This window comes from Lampetra planeri, chromosome 42 (genome assembly GCF_965212315.1).
Source record: "Lampetra planeri chromosome 42, kcLamPlan1.2.h2, whole genome shotgun sequence".
Classification (NCBI taxonomy): domain Eukaryota; kingdom Metazoa; phylum Chordata; class Hyperoartia; order Petromyzontiformes; family Petromyzontidae; genus Lampetra; species Lampetra planeri.
This window is the reverse complement of record NC_136148.1, coordinates 8,835,135-8,857,378: the sequence shown is the minus strand read 5'-3', so window position 1 is coordinate 8,857,378 and position 22,244 is coordinate 8,835,135. Positions and strand designations below refer to the sequence as shown.

Below are 22,244 nucleotides of genomic sequence, written 5' to 3'. Positions count from 1 at the left end.
GGAGACGTTACTTACTTACTCCTGTTCGCTCCCTGTGGAACTTAAGGCCGCAAACAGCTCACGCCATGCCGGGCAGTCTTTAGCAGCCTTCTCTGCTTCACTCCAAGACAGGCCCATGGTCAATGCATTGGGAAATTAAAGACGTAGTTTAACCTGTTTTGCTTTCCACGTGGTGAGCCACAACATCAACGTGTTATTTTTACGATCTGGGCACTAGGCCAAGGCTGCAAATTCATCTGAAAAGAAAGGGGCAGGAGACCATAAGGCTCGTCTCAAAGTGTTTATAGTGGCATGGCCAAGATCAAGATTGAATCCGAGCCTCCAAATTAAGTCGAATGCAGGGTTGCTCATATTGATAGATGGTGTTTTAAGCAGGTAACCAATAGATGCACGTAACCATCATGGACATTATGGATTTTGTTCCAAAACTGGTACGCAACATTCGGCTCTCAATGCAATCAATGCCTCCTTTCAAATCTGCAAGCCATCCGCTGGCTCAACGGGTGGTTGTGTGCTTTCCCCTGCGATTTAACATCTTGAAATGAAATTAAAACTGTATTGTACACTCTTCGGAATTATGCCAAGGTATTTAACATCCACTCTATAAAAGGGACAACATATGACCGTCATTCCCTCCAGACGTTTAGCAAGGGACTGGTGGCAGTTGAGTTGACCAGCGATTCTTGTACACAATGCCTGCACTGAACCACGGGTGTAAGAAGCCACTGGCTGCGATTTACACCAATCACAGCTCGACATTACATTCAGGGAAGAGTCACAAACGAGACTGAACTGCCTGTCGAGAAACAATGCAAAAATGAGGCAATAAAAACTGACAAAGAAATTACTTCTTAATTGAAAGGACAATTCAGTTGATTGTGAGTGGGATTGGTGGATGGATTTTGAGGGGGATGGGGTTAATTATTCGTGTCCAGTATATTGATGACGGTGGTGAGCTGCAGGTTTGTGTTGGCTAAGTTGTGTTTGTATTAACCGCACACACAGTCCCTGCTCCGATAAAGAGTGATAAAGATCTTTGCAACAAACAGGAGGTGCAGGCCACTGTTCCACACAGAACCCTACCTTCGCAAATCTCTTGACTTGGCCAAAACAATCGTTCCAGCGGGGGTGCCTTTGCAACTGAAATAACTTACAAATTAAAAAATTAAGGACAACACTTCCCCGATATAGAACCGTCGGGGGGAGGGGGGGTCGCAGACAGCGGCGTGCACGGAGAGGTTTCTGGAGACTGCGCGTTTAAAAAAAATAAATGGGGCTCTTGAGCAAAAAATAAATGACCTTTGTAATTGACAGCCAGAGGGAACTGCTCTTTGTTGTTGTGTTTTTCTATCGCCGATTAAAGTCTGAATGATCTACTTGAGTCGACGGGGAACTGAAGAAACACGGTCCCATCCAGCGCAATTTACGCACAGGACGGAGGCGCACATCTCATCGTCTCGCAGAGCCGGCCCCCCTCGGTCACGCACAGCAGCACAAGGAAAATGAACGGCGGCAGCAGCAGCAGCAAGGTGACGTGACGGGGCCACTTGCTACGCGCGTGTTTGTGCCAGCATCAGAATATTTCAGAATCAGAATATTTATACATTGTGGAGGAATCTGATACTCTGTAAAGTTCTTTTTCAGAGATACCCAAGAGGGGCAGGGAAGAACAGTTACAACAAACGATACAAAAACACGACAGACGGCCGTCGCTGCCCCCACCTGGGAAGATGCTATTTGCTCGGAATATCGAAGTGCTTCTTGCAGATGTTCGCAGGTCGAATCTAGCAGGCGGCCTAGTTACGACCGCGGGTGTATTAATGGTAAATTAAGCGTCGTCTTGCTTCCCCGTGCATGTTAAAGACCCCCTGACGTAGTTTGAAACAAGCAGGCTGTCACATGCCGGCGCCATGGATACAAATTTGCCACGTTTGCATTATCACAGCATCGCCCGCTGCTGTGATAATGCAGCCCGCGTCTGTGAAACCCAGTGCATCTCTGAGAGCATTGCGCGATAAGAATGGTGCAAATACTAAATGTCATAACTAATTATTAATTATCAGCTCCTGCATGGGCGCTGACATTGACGATTCAACACTGAAGCAACTCTCTCCCTACACATGCTATGTAGCCCCCCCCTCGCTCTACCTCCGAGGGTCCTGTCCCCCCCCACAACTCACTTCTATAACCCCGCTGCTAATTGATTTACAAGCTGGCAGTCATCTGACACTTTCCCTTAGCAGGCCAAACAACTGCCTTGATTTCCAGGAGGGTTTCTCACAATTCGTGAGAAAGGAACCAAAATGCCTGGTCACAGTCAACTTGTGTGGCTCCATGTCCTTCGTAGCGCGAGAGATACCCCCCCCCACCCCCCCCGAGGCGACCTTGAGGAGGAACGCGGCAGTCTGACGGCTGCAGTGTCCACTCCACATCCGGTTGGTGCTGCAGACAGAGTTGATCAACGTCCTTGCCTATACTCACCTCCCCACTTAGCAACACATGCACTTAGCTACCTATACATAAATGTACTGACCTACCTACGACAAACCTATCTATTTTACTTAATGTCTGCCTCTCTATTCACCAACCTATCCACTACTGCCCAGCCACACTCGTCCACCCACCTACCTACTTAACCCAGAACGCTGCCTAGCATTTAAGTGCAGTATCTCGCCATTGCTGCTGCTGTCAAAGGTTCGGCTCACACGGCAGCAGGCGCTGCCGTGCAGCAAGTGTGAGACCGTTTGGCCCGTCAAGCCCCCCACACCACGTAACCTGCACCACGTCGCCCCCACACCGCGGAACGCGTCACCTCCACACCGCGTTGCCCCCACACCTTATCGCCCCACACGGCGTAACCTGCACCGCGTCACCCCCAGACCACGTCACCCACCCCACCATCCCCACGTGTCACCCACCCCGTGCAGAATTCCTGAGGCTGTTGTCGTTCTGGCTAAAATTGGGGCCAACGTCAGCCGAGACCTGCCCGGGCCTGCCAGAATGCTGTGCGGCGAACGTCCACTCACCGTCCGCTCACCGCCGCCGCATCACTTCCCCGGCGAGCGCGCTCCCCCACCTCCTCTTACGTAAGGGCCGCCCCCCGCCGATACGGGGACGACGACGTTTTATTAATATTATTTATTTTTGGGCTACCCGATGCGATTCAAAACACGGCAATAAGCGTCGCTGTCGGCGGGCCCCGCTTTTCCACGAAAGTTACGTAAGAGTTCCCCGAGACAAAATGTGCCGCCGCTCGAGTTTCCGAGGCTCAAGGGAACGCAGAGTTAATGGTCACCACGCGATCGTTAAGCCCAAGGGTGAATAACAAAGCATCTTAAAATACTAATCTAGAACAGATCCAGCTCTGTTGTCGTGACGTTGAGTCAAAGTGCCTCCCGGCTCCAGCGAGCAATGGGGCGCTACTCGTCAATGGCAGTGATGGATATTGTACGCGCGCACGTGTGTATGTTGAACTTCTTTCGCACCGTACTTAGCCAACCGCGCTAATCGGACAACAAACTAAACACAAAAAGCATTTTTAAAGAAATTCGTTTTTCAATCAAGGTGATTTTTAAAAAATGCACAGCTCCAGTGGCTTCCTAATATCAGAAGAGCGTTCCAGACAGCCGCAGAAGTGCCACCGGAAAGCGTGCAATGCCATGACCACCTTCTTTCTTCGACGGCGAGCAAATTCCCCACATTCCTGACTAGGTTTTAGTGTCTCCCACAAAGCGATGCTCTGAAAAAAATGATTGTCTGAGTGGATCCCCGAGTGCAATTTGAATGCATGACTACGGTTCCGAGTTGGTGCTCAGCCAGCAGTGCCATGGTGATGCATAGGCAGTAAATCACGTTTATTAAACCATCACTCGCCATTAGAGCATTATCATCTCGATTACGGAGGCCCGAGAACCATCTTTCATGAGTGGACACGCTATTTTGCCATCTTGCTCCTTCTGACAGTCCAGATCCCGGAACTCTCTTTCAGAAAGACGATGCTTGGAATGTTTTGCAAACGCACAGGATATACGGGCATACACTGGGGCATGAGGCTTTTATGCTATAAGATTGCAAAAAAAATGACTGGATGCCCCGCATTGTATACAACGCTTTGCCTTCGGATGAGTTCTCACACACGGGATTAATCTCTCCGTGATCCACCAACCGTGGCCCAAAGCACTGGGTAAATCTGGCTCGTGCCGCTGCCCTCGGTGGTCTCAACATGACCAGCTCGAGCCCTTCACACCACTCTCTCCACTCTCCAACCACCACGGCCGCCACCTGCTCGTCACCACCACTCAAGGTCATGACTGCTCGCGTGCTCGCACGATGTGGAGCGGCGTCCACCTCTCTTCTGATACTCTACTGCCATCTATGTTTATTTTTACCAGGTAAGGGCCCACTGAGTTGTGCAGCTCTTTTTCAGAAGTGACCTGGCTATCACAAATGATAGCTCAACAGAGTGGCTGATCAAGTGGAACTTTATATCAGCCAAATACTCCAAAGCGCACGTTGATTCTAAATGTGGAGGGGAAAAACAGGAGCACCTGGATAAAAATTCACATGGCCACAGGGAGAGACACGCAAACTCCAAATATACAGGGTTATGGGTCGGGATCTGAACCCACAACCTCCTGTATACCATCTCATCCCTTTAACAGTTGAAATCAAGACTGCCAGAGATGTGGGGCCTTTCTGTCCCATATAAACCTCCCCTTTAGTCCTCTTGTCTATATATATGTATCTCTGTCAAAGTCAGAGTGGCCTTGTGTTTTCAAACACTGGGGATCACTCTTGTTGTTCATGAGCCCATGTTGGAACCTGAGTGTTCCTACGGGGGATCCAGGCCCCATCAAATAACAACCACTGTTGACGCTGCCCCCTTCACCACCCCCACACAGAAACACATACACCAGGTGAGACTCACTTTACTCATCGCAGACAGATGATGAAGATGGGAGTTGAATTGACTCTGTAACATGTCAGCCTCAACAGGAATTACTCACACGAATTACTTTGCTGTGTCTATCGGGATAACTTCATGTTTGTGCTATCCCAGCTGGCAATCTTGTTTTACCAAGCTTCATACAGATGTCGTGACATCACGGGATGTCACTGTGTAATGCCGGCCCTAGAGAGGCACGGCGTGCGATGTATTGACATCGCAGACACCACGTGGGGTGTAGTACCAGCCCTAGAGGGGCTCGGTCAGCGCTGATGGATAGCGCTGGATGGCACCACGCTCGGCGTGCAGTGCCAGCCCTACAGGATCGGGCGTGCGAGTGCTGGCCATAGGGAAGGGGTTACTGGAGGCTGTGGCACTCTGGTTGACCCCAGAGGACACGTGACTGGTTATGTCTACAAAGGGGCCCAAAGTGGGGGCTCGGGGTGGTCACGTGGTCGGGGTCCAGATCCTGCTCGAGGGTTCTGGAAGGTGGTCGTGGCCAAGGGCGGAGCCGGCCATGCCGCAGAGGATCTAAGCCGGGTCCCCCAGGGGGACCGGCGTTGTTGTTCATCCTGAAGAAACATTCGTCTACGTCCTACAGAGTCTCCAACACGTGGACCTGGACCCAAGCTGTGGTCCGGTCCGTTGTAGCAGTTACGTTGTAATTAAAGTAAAGTAGTTAGCCTGGTGGTCACCACCATAGGTTGTTATTCTGTTAAGGGGCAGTTACTCCGTGTGTTGGAGTTAAATAAATGTGTTGCCTCCAAGAGAAAGTCTGCGACTCAGTTGAACTCACTACACACATCTGCTGGTATGGTGTTACAGCCAGGGAAAAAAGCATTTTATCCCCTGCTGATTTTGTACATTTGCCCACTGACAAAGAAATGATCAGTCTATAATTTTAATGGTAGGTTTATTTGAACAGTGAGAGACAGAATAACAACAAAAAAATCCAGAAAAACGCATGTCAAAAATGTTATAACTTGATTTGCATTTTAATGAGGGAAATAAGTATTTGACCCCCTCTCAATCAGAAAGATTTCTGGCTCCCAGGTGTCTTTTATACAGGTAACGAGCTGAGATTAGGAGCACACTCTTAAATGGAGTGCTCCTAATCTCAGCTTGTTACCTGTATAAAAGACACCTGTTCACAGAAGCAATCAATCAATCAGATTCCAAACTCTCCACCATGGCCAAGACCAAAGAGCTCTCCAAGGATGTCAGGGACAAGATTGCAGACCTACACAAGGCTGGAATGAGCTACAAGACCATCGCCAAGCAGCTTGGTGAGAAGGTGACAACAGTTGGTGCGATTATTTGCAATTGGAAGAAACACAAAAGAACTATCAATCTCCCTCGGCCTGGGGCTCCATGCAAGATCTCACCTCGTGGAGTTGCAATGATCATGAGAACGGTGAGGAATCAGCCCAGAACTACACGGGAGGATCTTGTCAATGATCTCAAGGCAGCTGGGACCATAGTCACCAAGAAAACAGTTGGTAACACACTACGCCGTGAAGGACTGAAATCCTGCAGCACCCGCAAGGTCCCCCCTGCTCAAGAAAGCACATATACATGCCCGTCTACAGTTTGCCAATGAACATCTTAATGATTCAGAGGACAACTGGGTGAAAGTGTTGTGGTCAGATGAGACCAAAATTGAGCTCTTTGGCATCAACTCAACTCGCCGTGTTTGGAGGAGAAGGACTGCTGCCTATGACCCAAAGAACACCATCCCCACCGTCAAACATGGAGGTGGAAACATTATGCTTTGGGGGTGTTTTTCTGCTAAGGGGACAGGACAACTTCACCGCATCAAAGGGACGATGGACGGGGCCATGTACCATCATATCTTGGGTGAGAACCTCCTTCCCTCAGCCAGGGCATTGAAAATGGGTCGTGAATGGGTATTCAAGCATGACAATGACCCAAAACACACGGCCAAGGCAACAAAGGAGTGGCTCAAGAAGTCAGTCTCCAGACCTTAATCCCATAGAAAATCTGTGGAGGGAGCTGAAGGTTCGAGTTGCCAAACGTCAGCCCTGAAACCTTAATGACTTGGAGAAGATCTGCAAAGAGGAGTGGGACAAAATCCCTCCTGAGATGTGTGCAAACCTGGTGGCCAACTACAAAAAACGTCTGACCTCTGTGATTGCCAACAAGGGTTTTGCTACCAAGTACTAAGTCATGTTTTGCAGAGGGGTCAAATACTTATTTCCCTCATTAAAATGCAAATCAATTTATAACATTTTTGACATGCGTTTTTCTGGATTTTGTTGTTGTTATTCTGTATCTCACTGTTCAAATAAACCTACCATTAAAATTATAGACTGATCATTTCTTTGTCAGTGGGCAAACGTACAAAATCAGCAGGGGATCAAATACTTTTTTCCCTCACTGTATACACACATGGCTGGTATGGTGTGTTATACACATGGCTGGTATGGTGCGTCAAGTCTTATCGGCACCATGCCCATGTTTACAAAAAGATACAAGTGTTTACACGCTGATATCCACCCAGATCCATTGTTTTTTAGTTTACCTACACTACCCCCTCTCCATCCATCACTCGTGACAGAACACAGTTATTTGAAATCCTTTAACTCCACGTCACCCGTGGCGACAAACGCGGGGTTACGGGACACCAAACCTGCATTCCGGCTGCCGGTTACACAAGCAACAAGGTGCAATACAAAGCACGTCGACTAAGGAGAAATTAATCATGGACTTTACGAATTCTCATTCACTGCATGTGTTTAACATCTATATGTAATTGTGAATGTTTACATTATTTTAAAATAATTATTTCAAAGATCGCAAGAAACAGGCAATGAAACTCCTTTTATCTGCAATAATCTAGGATATATAGCCATGGTAAGCCAACCGTACAGAAGTTGGTTAGGGACCCCATCTGTGTGAACTTAAGTGTTATCTTCTGGAATGCGTGGATTTTCTGTGGGTTAGGTACCCCGGTTTCCTGCTTTGTGTAAAGCGCTCGTTAAAAGGGATTTACTCAAACGCCACAATGCAGGAGCCTCGCGATGTGTGTGAAGACTCAAGATGAGGGCTTCTCTGGATAAAGGGCAGACACACAGTGTGTTACCTGGGCAGACCCAGCGATGTTAGCCTGCTGTCCCAAGAAAACCCCTTAATCCACAATCTTTCATCCACAGTATCACGAGGAAGAGGATGAAATACAGGCAACACCTTCATACGTTAAAAAAATCCACATAACAGGGGACCAATTCACGTGATACTGGTATCACACCTGAGACTTAATGACACATGACTGAAGATGAATCCAGTAATGTTTGTATTTCTCATCAGGCCGCATGGTGTAGAGTGCAGTCTCCAACTCGGATTATTATCCACAATCGACCACTTGGTAAACCACTGTGGTCTGCCTGTGCACCTTCAACGGAGGAGGAACAGCAAAACTAAACCAACTCTCTCCTGAAACTCTCAACATTGGCATCTCGCTCATGAACATATTGCTACATGTAATAGAACTATCCAATGTTTCTCTGACCGCCCTATTTGTGCTACAAAGAAGGTCCACAGCCCGAAACGTCACCCATTATGTATATTTTTCTTTTAACGACCAGTGTTATTGGTGAATGTGCCTGGTTGTTTTACAACTCAAACCACGACACCCTGCAATGCCAAATGTACAATCTCTAAACGTTAGCGGCGAGCACACGGCCCACACACAGCGGGACCCCGCGCCTCCGATTAGCACGGTTGGCTACGTAACATGCGAAAGAAGTTCAACGTGCATACATACAACGCGAAAACAGGAAAGTCTGCAAAGGCGGTCAGAAAACGTTTCATAAAACGAACTGGCAGCCCCACGACCGCCGCCGCCTCACTCCGAGTTACAAAGCAATAAGACATTGCAGCGGTTCACGTTTGGACAGGGCAAAGAGAGAGAATGGTGATTGCATGCCAATCAGCATCATAAACCGGACGACAACAACAAATTCGCCACTGAAGTGAGTTGGAGATAACGAAGCATTCGTACAGTAATCATAGAAACAAAACCGTAATATTTTTTAAATTAACTTTTTTTTTGAGGGCGTAACTGTACGTCCCTAAAAGATGAATCGCGTAACTGCGAATTGGCGCGATGGAGGGGGGGGGCGGAGTGGCAAGTGAGGGACGCCTGTATCGAAATATACTGTTGTAATTATATTTTAAAAAGACTTGAAATAAACCAGCGTAAACAGCAGCAGCAGCACTCTGGAGACGAAGGGGCAGCAGCAGCAGCAGAGTGCTGGCTCACCACCCCCACGGTGCAGTGTCACCTTTAATAGGCGCTCATTAAAATGTCCCTTCCCACCTCCCCCAGTCTGTAAGTTAATAAGAGGTGTTTGCCTTGGTTAGTGTATGCGTGTGTGCACATCACATAATTAGATCTGTATTAAGGGTCTAGATATTGTGCACAGGTTTCTCCACCTGATGGTGATTTTCGGTGACTCGTGGTGTCTGCTTGCTGCCTAAGCCTTGGAGAAGTACCGCGGCGTTTAGCTAAGGCCGTACACAGTGGGGAAAGCGGCTTCCCTAAATAAGTGCCCAATAAATAGAATCTGTGGAACAAGGTTATTATGTTTCTAGATTTGAAGCTTTCGTGACTGCAATGATTCATATTCTCAGGTTTTTTCGGTAAAGTCACGTAGGTAAAACATTAAAAGTAATGAAAGTAAAATAAAACAAAACAAAAATAAAAATAAAATTCACGACGTTTCGGAGGTTATTATGTTGGATGTACTTTGTGGTCACTTACACCACAAAGTTGTTACGGAGCACAATAAGGATATCTGTACTTATTATATTACCCAATATTAGCGTCTTGATTCGCCTATTTAATAGCCATCAGTCCATGACCCGCTGAATCTCTCTATATAAAGAAAGACCTTAATCTGTACATCCAGTAACGTCTAGGGTATTTCCCGACAAGGTACAAAGCTGAAATTTGGTACATCGGTAGCTTTTAGGACACAAACAACATAAAAAAAATCTGAAAATCTGAGCTTTTTAATTTTAAAGATGCCAAATATTGATTTTAAGTGCCCCATAAACATGTTCGTGCATGTCATTCAGAAACCATTCAAAATATAAGATTCAATTGTTTTCGTTTGTTAGAGCATTAAACAGCAAATAAAATTAAAACTAGAACCATTGTTCTATTATTTATTGTTTGAGATATTTCAGATCAAATCGGGTTTGAACAAAAAATACACATCTTCAAATGTTCAAACCTGAACAATACGAAAACGGTCAAAGACAGGAGGTTCCCTTCACAGAGTATTACGTTCATAAATTTTTGTTCTTTATAATAGAAAAATTACGGAATCTTTAAATTGAGTGGTTTACTATGGGTACGTCTTTAAATACAAGTTGAATCAAGTCGTCAACAATGTTTTTGTGGAAAAATACTAATGTTTGGAGTCGTTTTTCGTACATAAAAATTGTAACAAATCATATCAGGTAAATTATTATATTTATTGAAAACTTTTACCCTGGCGAAGAGAGGCTTTACGAACTAGTTTAATAATATTTGTATATTTAATAGAATGCTCCTTACGGCCGGGAGTATCAGAGGATGCAGCTGTGCACTTTTACATCGAGATTGAAAACTCATTCATTTAAAACTGCTTTTTGTGTTTAGTTTTTTGTCCTTTCCCCGCACCTACAATTAGCGCGGTTGGCTACGGATGGTGCGAAAGAAGTTCAAAATACACACGTACGTACAGAGCATTTTGCAAGCGCCTTACATCATCACAAACATTTTCAAGGGCACCCCCAGTGGCAGTTGTCGCTGTGCGGCACAAGTCGACTCGGCACCTGACCTCCACGCAGGCCTTAGTCTGCCCGTAGGGGGCGCCGACCGCTGCTGCGTGGGTAATGCCAATTTAGTCATTTTCAACCCACGAGCCACCAAAGCTGAAAATTACCAAAGTATGTTGTGTCTGTCGTAAAGTGGATATAATCGCTACGTGACATCACATGTCGCTGTGTACAGGTATGCGCATACAGCACACACAGTGTACACAATTACCTGCTCATGAACTGCAGGGAAAACGAGTCGTCAGGCAAATCCAATCCCCTCAGGCCTCAATGAGTCTCTCTCGTGTGGCTAATTAAAGGAAATATACATTTTGAGCTTTAAATCTTTCAATGCTTATGACTTCAATGTCACAAACAATAAAAAAACGATACTACATAATTAAGGTTACACAGGTCTCTATTGGGAAGCGAAAAGGAATCTCAGGATTTTCATCCAGTTAAACAAATATCGCTTGATCGTGGACTACACAGCACTGCTGGATTTAGAGGGCTCAGCAATTTATTTCCCCTTTCCGCAAACTCTGTAAACTGGGTGAGCATTCAGTAAGCGAGCAAGCAAGAGAGTGAAGAGATGAGCACCGAATAATTGGAGTGCTTGAGTGACGATGGAAGCTCGTGAGCTATGAGTGAGACAATGAGTGAACGATTGAGTGAGTGGTTAGAGACTGTATAGTAAACCACTGTCGTCTGCGCTCATTCAAGGGCAGAATAGCAATCCCACAAACTCTCTCTTGAAGCCCCTCTCGTGGCTAGCAAACCTCAAACATTGGCATTTAGTTTCTGAACATATGAACATACGCAAGAATACAAAAGAGGTTGTGTCGGGAGTGGAATTAAGCCAGTGTGTGAGGCGATTAGCAAACGGTTGAGTGAGTGGTTAGGTTGGGAGTTTACCGAGTGAATGATCGAGTAAGTGCTCGCTCGCTCGTGAGTCAGTGTGCCTGCCCAAGGCAGTGGAGAGGCAGAAGCAGCAGCGGCGCTGGCTGATATTTTGGGACAACACCGGCACGTGATGTTCCGCGTGCGTCTCCGGTTACAAAAACAGCTGTTGGGCCTGGGAGGCCCCCATATCCGCTTGGCCCCAGCAGCAGCAACAGCCCCCCCCGCCCTGATAGCTCCTCCCAACAAGCCCCCCCAAACAAGCCCCCCCCCAGCAAGCCCCTCCCCCCCAACAGTCCCCCTCCCTCCCCCCGGGGCCAGCTGTAGCAATTACAGGGGACGGGGTGAACAAAACGTCTGGGCTTGTTTGTCCCCTTGACGCGAGCCAAGTTACACATGACCCGGTGGTGACCGGTGACACGCATCCCAGGGACTGCGAGAGCACGCGGGTGCTTGCGTCCACGCAAGCGCGCGTCAGCCCAAAGAGTCTCTTTGCGCATCCCACGAGTGGAGCAAGCGCTGTGTATGCACCGCGTGAAAGATGCCCGCGATTTACCAAGAGCTCCAGTGGGCTCCACTGAAGTGTGGCGGCACGGAACGTTTGCCGTTAAAACATCGCCATGGCCAACAGCGGTCGAATCAATATTTGTTTTATACTGGAACATATTCCCGTTTTAACACAAAAACATAAATCTGTTCAACACAAAAGTACAAGCGCACTGTGAGGACTGAATTGGCAGTTGATGTATAAGTTGAAGACGTGTCACCGTTATCATCAATATAACACTGCCCTACAACAGAGAGCGATAAACTGCAGTGCCAGCCTCACACATTTCTGCCATGTGGCAGTGTTTATGATTATCGCGGCAAAACGTGCACTGTACAATTTACGTGGGTACGCAAGCTAGAAATACAACATTCACTGCTAATGCTTGCTTTATATTGGCTTTAACGTCACACTGCACGGGACCAACTGCGACCTTAAGGCGATAGCCACTAAAACCTCCACAGAGCCATTCTTTTGGGGATCGTAAATCTAAACGTGTGCCATTTTATATGAATGTATCCGGATAAACTCATGATCAGCTGACCCTGATGTGAGTTGTAGATATGCGAGTTGTGGAAGAAAGGAAATAAAGTAACAAATAAAAATTAAGATTTTGCTACTTCCAAAAATATTCCCTCCCACACAACCTAAGCTATGTACAAAATATAAATAAAATTGGCTTGTGGACATCCAGAAAACCCTTCTTTATTATATATATTACCACTCTTTCAATTCCATCTTAGCTGCAGTCACCTTCTGCGCTGACTGAGGATCGGCAATCTGGCTAGACTGGAGACCCCGCTGCTCGTCTGGATTTAAACACCACCACCACCACCACGGCGCTCGATCTGTGTCGGTGTGCCAGCGCCGCAGCCGGGACGTGCCCACGCGCGGTCAACAGGACACATCTTGAAATGGCGCAGGGCAAAACAACGTCATTATCGTTTTCGGGCAGCCCAGACGTTTTATAGCGGCCGAGGCTGGCTTCCACAGCCACACAGATTCCATTCCTGCATTGACCCAAAAGTCATACGGGGAAATTACCAAAGCGTTGCCGTCTGCTAGAAAGCGGATATTAAAGACCCTGTAAACAATCCTTTTGTAAGTGCCGAGTCACCGACTCAAACGCACGCGTATATGTTTTTTTATGAGAAACTTGTAAACAAATGTACTAAGTTGTTCTTAATTAACTATGCGGTAATAAAGTAGGGGGACATGACACTAAGTAGTAAAACAGGCATTTAAGTTCAACTGGCTAAAAAGGACACCAATGAATATTTACAAACATTTTAAACACCGTTTAATTATTATAAAGGTTTTTTTTTCCCATAGCTTACATTCCTGCCAGAAAACGATATTTTGAGCTGGCTCAGTTACTCAGCATCAGGAGGTGAGAGAGCAAGGAAGGGGTTACACAGAAGGAGCCGACTCGAAGAACGGTCACATTTTTACAAGCAAACTGCTTTGTAAAATGTTGTTTAGGATAAACGTCACTTACAACACTACCACAGTAATGCACCCGTTTGACTCCTTCATCTCATAACTCAAACCCAAAACAAGAGGGTTGGGTATTCTGGACCCATGACCCAGGGCATGGACAGCACAAACAAAACATGTCGCCCATCCCCTCGCACCCCCCACCTCCTCCACACATCATCAACAACAACCTTAAGCGTCCTCCACACATTTCCCAAAACACAAAGATCCCCCCACATAGCCTTCGACAGGCTGATGGGGCAAGTGCTGTTGGCGAGCACCTACGGAGGCCGGCACAGCCCAACGAGGGGAGCCAGCGCCACGCCAGGGCCGCCTTTATATCCCCAGTGCTGGAATTTACACACCGCACCAGGTTTACATTTTAAGGCAACTACTTATCCTGTATACATTATCCATTTAAAGGAGTTTGAATTCGTGTAATCATGCGTTTGCTCTTTCTCGTCCGCTCGACACTCTGCACACCCTTGTAAAAAGGATGTTCCATCAAGTGCTTTCAGGTAAAATATTTTAACTAAAACACTTAATTTTTGCCTCACAAATGTGACAATGCGAGCACTGTAGGTGGTGTAAATGTCGAACTTAAATTTCCTACTGTCCGTTGCCTCCCCCACGCCGTATCGGTCATGGGGGTTTGCTTGACCATACTTCACCGCAATCGAACTAGAGTCAATGGGTCCACAGTGCAATGCCCTGACCACCGTGCCAGCACTCCACCGCAGAACTCAACTACCAATTGCTTTTTAAATTTTGCCCAGGAAGGCTTCCTCGCCAAAGAGGCCTCCTTACACGCTGTACTGGACTATTTGTACTGGCCTGCACACATGTTGTCTCTGGACTGCACATATGCTTTGCAGCTGATTGGGATTCTCTTTGGCTGGAGAGGATGTCAGCATGTTTACTGAGCCACTGGGCTGAGCCAGTTCCTCTCATGGTGAAGGACCACACAGTTTTGACAAGGGGGATGTTTTGTATTACAGGCTGGTGGCAGCATCAGATCAGAGGTTGTGAAACGCCAGTTGGACCATCACCCCAACCTGTTACACTACAGGAGGGGTCGGCAACCTACGGCTCTGGAGTCGCATGCGGCTCTTTAAGGACTGCTTTGTGACAGTGATTTATTAAGGATCCACCGTCCCATATTCACGTGCATTGTGGCTCTTGAAATATTTAGTTTTTTTTACAGAATTCGAAAAAAACTGAACTTCTTGTTACTTTGGTTGCCGACCCATGCAGTTGTGCTCCCTCCACCATGCCACAAGGTCACGCGGTCAATATGCCAGCAGAGGTGGCTATGCAAGTGGCCTCTAATCCAGCACAGTGGAGACGCAGGTTGCTAGATCTCACAAATGTAGCAAAACTCCCTTTGCGTAGGTGCCGAGGTACCATCGCCTGGCTCACCAGAAGGTGGTACAGCAAGGGTGCACTAATGTTCATCTGAATGGGATATAGTGTTTCCTCCTCGCACATGAGGGTTTTATCCAGGTGCTCTCTCTGGTTTCCTCTCACATGTATAAACAATCACCAATTGGTTTACAGAATCTTAATAAATACTACCTTTTTTGCCCGTCCAAGGACGGGTGTATATTGCAGTAAATCAGAAATATTAAATAGAAAAATTGTTCAGCTCATGATTATTAATGAGGGGGGTTGCCCCATGTGGAGTGACGTCACCCGATAATGGTTATTGGGTAGAGGTGCGACATGTGGAGTGACGTCGCCTGCTCATGATTATTAACGAGGGGAGAGGTGTGGCATGTGGCGTGCGCGACCTTCTTGTGCGTTAGTGTAAATTTTCACGCGGGCACGAATATTAATGAATGGGGGGGGGGGGGGTTCTTTTGCAGTGACGTCACACATGGATGTAGCGTAGATTTCTTTTTCACTGTCACTTTCTGTAAAGAAAGGTCATATTTGAAGCGACTTTGCAAAATAAATGATTGAATTCAGTTCGACCTTCCTCTGCGTTCGTGTAAAAATTCACCCACTCATGAATATTAATGAGGGGGGTGGGCCTCAAGTGGAATGACGTCACACGCGGGACACACATTCTTGGCTCATTATATTAGTATATGTGTGTGCCTCCGTGTGTTATGGATTGTGCAGTGTTTCGAGATGCAGTTTGCATGAATGATGCATTGATGCGGTATACAAACACCGCTTATTACCATTGCAGCCATTGCCATTTAGTGGCCATATCTTCTCAACCATGACAGCAATCATATTTCCTGCAAGAGTCAACTCATCCCATCGTCTTCATCTTCCTCGTATTCTCTGCAAGGTTGGTAAAGTTAAACGTGACTTAATTTTCACATGAGACTGGCACCATGCCACGACCCTGAATGCCACCCTCCTCAGATGCACAGAGAAGCCAGTGTTTTGGGAGGGGGCAAAAAAAAAGGTGAAAAATTGCGAGCCGCAGCCAGCTGCGGCAACGTCTGCAACTCAAAACCGCAAGCGGGCGTCTGTGCCGGGGCGCTCCACGACTTCGCCCCCTCGTCCTCGGACGCGAACGAGGTTCTACGTGGCCGTTAAAACGCACTGGGGGCAACCAGCGCTTGAAGGCTTTCATAGTCCCCCCAAACGTTTCCACCGCACGAATCTGAGCCGCGCCGAGCCAGCCCCGGTGTGGCTCGGGAGGCGTCCAGTTGTGTTTCCACTGCAAGGCCCCGAGCGCAATATATGGGTTGAGACGCGCACGTGGGCGACGCTGTGTTTCACCTACGCCGACTTCTTGCTGTCACAAGGGTTGATGTAGATGCATAGCAACGACTAAAATTTAACATTCAGGTAGTCAAGCCAGATAACCGCCTCAGAAGCAGCAGAGTTGCGTATCGCTGTGACGTCTCCTTCGTATTTGTGGATCGGGCATTGCGTCGTGATATACCGACTGATGGACACGCGTAACGAACGTGTCATTAGAACCGGCCCTGGGCCTGCTTGGGCCCCCCCAGACAGATTCGGCCATCTTGTGAGGCATCAGGGTTTGGCTCCGGGTCAGCACGACGGGCAGACGTGGAGAACCGCCCGCACTGTGCAGGCCCGGCGCAGCCTCCGCTCCAAGGTGCCAGCGGTGCAGCCATTTATACCGGAACCGTGAAAGATTACCATGATACTTGAATCACAGTACGATATGACAATACGTTTTTAGTTATTTTACTGTTCCCATTTGTGAGTAATGTTAAAATAAATGTTACTATTATTGCTAAATTGTTATCAGGAATGTTTGTTTCATAATGGTTCTATAAGTGAATTGTTATTAAAAGGTTACTGTTACCAAATCTCAAATCGGTTAGGTACCGATTTGTAATTAATTTCCACGTAGATTTGAATGTTATTATCTCTTTCTTAATTTAGCATTTCGCTTGTACACTCCGACACATTATCACCATGTGTCATTTAATAACCATATAAAGTTAACATCAACGGTGTTTGGTGATTGCATAGGTGCTGCATTTCGTTAATAAGTGCTTCAGGGGCACAGAACGAGTCAAATTATATTGTCTTGTACAAAGGTAAACTGGACATATTAACCCCAAGGGCAATATGACTGAGCGATTAATCTTCACACAATAATTATCAAACGTCGTAATATTATCTAATTATCATGCTAATTGACTTCAGAAATATCAATGGGTGTGTTTTTGTACATCTGAATAACCATGGATATAACTTTAACAAAAATATCCTTCAATAATTATAATCGGGGCTACTGACATGTGGACGTATTGGCAGCACACCGGTGCAGCATAATATACCAGTCCTCATAAAAGTCTAAAATCTAAAGTTGAATCAGCAAATCTGTTTAACAGTCTTTAATTGACCCCATCGCCAAGTGTAACGCGATTCGAAGGTTTATTCATTTTACTGAGACTTGCTTAAAAAGGTCAACATTGACCGTTAATTTGGGTCCATTGAATCGAGTAACCGTCCCAACAACTCTAGGGTACGAAGAGTCAAATCTCCCTTTGGAACACAGAGCAAGCCAATCGTCCTCAGGCTGGGTGCTGCGATACGGCAACAGCCTGCGGAGCTTCGTGTTTGGCTGCTCACATAACGTTCGTCTTCCGACTGCTTCGACATCACGAGAACTGACTTTGACCCACAACCACCACCAACTCCGCAAGATTTTCTGACCCGGGTTGCGAATTGCAGGAAATAATTAATTATTGCAAAAATGTATATTTTTCTTTTTATACCGCCCACCGGTGTACCGCCAATACGTTCATGCGTCAATGCATCAAAAGCACCAGAGTGAAGAATTGAGGCTACGACGTGAAGAGGACCCGCACACACACGCGCCAGTTGTCGCGTACTCCGGTCTCGGCCGCGGGGGCCCATCAGGCCACACGTGCCTCTCGGTGCCGTTCCGAGCTTGCGTCTCTCTACGCTCCTTTGCACACCTGGCAGCTTTTGTTCCCTTTTCTTATTCGGCGTCCATGTTTCTGATCCATGTCACAGCTGGCCGTACGCACCGATTGAAAACTGTAGTCTTCACATACATGAGCAGATCCTCTTTCTCTATCATAAAGGCCCTCCCACCCTGCTCGTGTTCTCTGTATTTCATCGTTTTGATCGGCATTGCTTTATAAAAGCAAGAATTTTCTGCAATTATACACGGAAACGCAGGGTGGCTGCATTGTGTACGCGTCACAGGCAGTATTACCTGCCAGGGCTACATTTCTGACTATTAATAAGGACAACGGCGAACAATACCTAACTAGGAACACATTTTCCCCCAAGGGCAAAGAGGCATAGCCACCCATCCACTACATCTCCCAGGCTTGCACCATGGCACACCTCCCCAGAGGCAACATATCATACTGCAGATGAGGTGGATTGTGGCATTGCAGGGTAATGATAGATGGCCACAACGTAAGCATGTCCTTCATCTAGCAGTAGATAGATGACTTATGATAAAAAAAAGGTTTACATTTTTCTAGTTGCAGTGTAAACAGACTTTAGTATAATTCTGCCAATTTCAGCAGTCTCGCTTTTCCCAAGCATCGTTAGAATTCACATCACACAGCGATTTACGGTTGTCTATATTCTATAAAGTCTGATCACATTTTATATTTAAAGAGGCTTTAAGTTGGCAAAAGATGTATGAACTGTAGACAGACCAACCACTGTCCTGATGAGAACAACAATAAGTCAACCTCCGATTATTTCAATACAAATCTAAATTCAATGCTCTTCCAAAAACCGTTGCATCATCTGACCCTTTCGACATGCAAGCACATTTCATCCCAGTCTTGGTGCCACCACGAAGCACAGGCTCACAAGTTACCAAAGTTGGCTGCATCGTAGGAAAAACCCGTATTACTCCAACCACACAATTAGGCTCTTGTGTACACAACACATGCCTGCTCGCCAGAGCTGGAAAGGCCTTAGAATTGGTGGTCGCGTGACATTTACAAGCTTGTGCTTGAGCAATATTTCAAAATTATTTTTGTTACGGCACTTTGTCAATCCAGTACTGAAGAAGGCCTCCACGCCCCACGTGTGCCATGGGGTAGTTTGAATGTACAGCCCTGCGTCACGCCGCTGGGTGGGGGGTTGGCGAAGGGTGGGGAGAGGACGGACTAAACCAAAACCAGTTCAGACACCGCTCGCTCGCCACTGACGCAAACAGTGGTCGGGAATTAAACTCAGGTCGCCATGTTCATGTACATGAACATGGCGACCTGAGTTTGACATGAACCATCGCACACCGGTTCGTAGGCGCAGGAAAGAATCCGCTTACCCATTGTCCTCTTATCTGGCAGAGTTTACACGGCCTCTGTTAAAGGAAAGCAGCGCACTTTACCAGGGCCAATAAGCACAGGGCCATATCGGCACTGAACACCGGAGCCACGTGGGTGACAACACGCATACGCTTTGGTTTTATTTCAGGGCAGCGCTCGCTCTCGTCACCTTGCACTCCCCCCCCCCAAGTGCCTCGCCCTAACAAGCGCTATTCCAACTGAAGAAAACGTCACAACATTCACAGTGACCTCGTGCATGTAGAGTCCACAATTAATCCATCAAAAGTACATCTATAAACACATCTGAGGCTATTTTGGGGACAAACAAATGACCTCATCATGCCATTAAAGGATTGCGGCTTAACATTCCAGTGGCTTTACAATTATATGTCAACCGGTCTTGCCGCCCGTGTCATCTCTACTGCACAATAAGCGACTATCTTTTCCAAAACAGACCGTAGCTAGAGCTGCTTTAGGGGCCATGCGAACATCCTGGAAAGTGACGTCCACTAACTGCCGACTCACTGTGAGTCTGTGAACATGCTCACTAACGTACAGCATACAGGATGTATTAATTCATTCATGAGGGATGTACGTTAAAGATATACGAGTGCAACACACGCAATACCGTTGGAGCAATCCTGGGTCAAGTCACTACCAAATGGATGCGTGAACGTAAGCACACATCCAATTGGACCTATACAACAACTTTTTCCACTGCACAGCCAAGCCACGCCGACTCCATGCCGAGCCAGCCCGGCACGTTTTAGGCCGTGTGAGATGTATTTTTCCACTGCAGAAACTGAGGCGTGCCATGCCACCAAAGTTACAAGCAATGAACGAGTCCTAGATGCATAATGATGACTAAGCGACGCTGCGTTCGAATTATACTGCCGAATGACGCCACACACAATGAACGGGTCATTCCTGCCCCTGGCACTGCTTGTTAGGACAGTGTATCACAGTTCAGTTCTCACTCGACACGGCAAACAGCCAGTGGAAAACCACCTGTACTCCGAGGGGCCCCTTGCTGGCTCGGCTCAGATACGCCGATGGAAATGGGCGTACGTATTGACGGTACGTATTGATTGTACCGAGCTTACTCTCTTCCACCTACGCACCGTGGCCCAGTCGCTAACCCAGGGAGGGCACAGCATCATCAGGCAACAACCCCAGTAAGGTCGCTATGTACAACTATTGCTTGAAACGAAGAACTCTCAAGACAGCCTGAAGGCCAACGTGCTTTGGAGGAAGGTTTGGTGGACCACGCAAATCTCCCAAATCCACTGGGCTTCATGGTGGCCAGTACTGCAACTGGATTGTGAACCTGTCTGTGTAGAACTTTTAATGATATCCTCCCGCACGCATGAGGTTCAAAATAAGAATATTTATCCTGTAGAAATCCGATGAGCTATGAAGCTCTTTTTCACAGATGTCCAGATGGGGAGGGGGATCAGACATTTAAGGTTTCTCTGGACACTCATTGCTGGAAGTGGCCAAGCATCTCAATAAAGACAGTTGCACATGATGCCATTTTTTGGTATTCCTCCTCTCAATAGCATGTATTTACACTTTACTTTCCCAACGTCTCTCTTTACAAAACAGTCCGAGTCACACATGCGAACGCACTATCTTAGTGCGTTCGCAAGACCCAATGCAGAAGATCCTGTTGAACTTCCATGAAGCTCATGGTCCACCCTAAATCACATTCACTGCACGAACCATGGCAGTAGATGTGGATGATACCTGAAGCACAAATGGAAAATTGAAAACTCTCCAGTAGTGGTGTGCGACTGTGGTCATCTAGCACAGACCGTACAACGTATAAAGACTCAATGCCCGATCCACAAATAGGAATGAGCCATCACAGCGATACACAAATCCGCTATTCCTGACACGTTTGTCTGGCTTGACAACCTGAATGTGAAATTGTAGTTGTTGCTCTGCATCAACATCAGCCATACAAGAGTACAGGAAGACGACTTGAGATCTATAGAAAGTATGTTCTTGCCATATGCATCCCCATATCAGTGCACACCCGGAGAGTATCGCTATTTCTAATCCTCCACAGAGGTAGAGAGCTGTCACACTGTGGAAAACACCAGGAAATCACATTATAGGCCTCTGTTCTATATCCTTTAAGGGCCTATCTATGCAACCACTACACTCTCTTCAGCTGTGCAAATGCTTAACGCCGTCTCCCATCTGTCAAATAAGCCGTGGAGTTATAGTGGGCTTAACAAGGTGAAAAATGCGAAGCTAAAATCGTTCAACTTGGAGCGTAAAAAAAAATGATCATGGGAGCTCTCAGGCTTCCAGCCGGGAGGTCGGTGGCGCTGCACAAGCGCTGACACACTGCGGCCTCAGTCACACAACCACACGCGCGACTTTGGATGAGAACAAATATAAATGAACCCCTTTGACTCGTAATTATTTTTTTTACATTTTATAAAAGCGGTTTGAATGAAGTCACGATCAAGAAGTACGTGTGTTGATGTTTGTATGCGTCATGCATGAGAGAGAACTCATGTCCTGTCGGGCGCTTTAAACGATTGTTGTCCTTTAACAAACCCGTGGCTTGAGAAAAAATAAATCTACAAATGCACGTCAATAATTTACAGTCCCAGAGATCACGAGATGTAAAACACACTAACCATACAAATCTAGATGACTAAGAATTTTAAGAGTCTCAGGCTAGAGAGCTTTCTTGTTGTCCGGCAATCCAGTGACTTGACCCAGGATTTTTATGAAACCCGCAGCACCATGCACATCCTTTGTATGTGAC

General features: G+C 46.8%; 1 protein-coding gene across 1 annotated transcript in view; it reads right to left on the bottom strand.

Annotated features, from left to right (window-relative positions):
* The window catches only part of LOC144732380 (ran-binding protein 9-like), a 63,397-nt gene that overhangs the window by 27,194 nt on the left and 13,959 nt on the right, over positions 1 to 22,244 (bottom strand). The window lies entirely within an intron of this gene.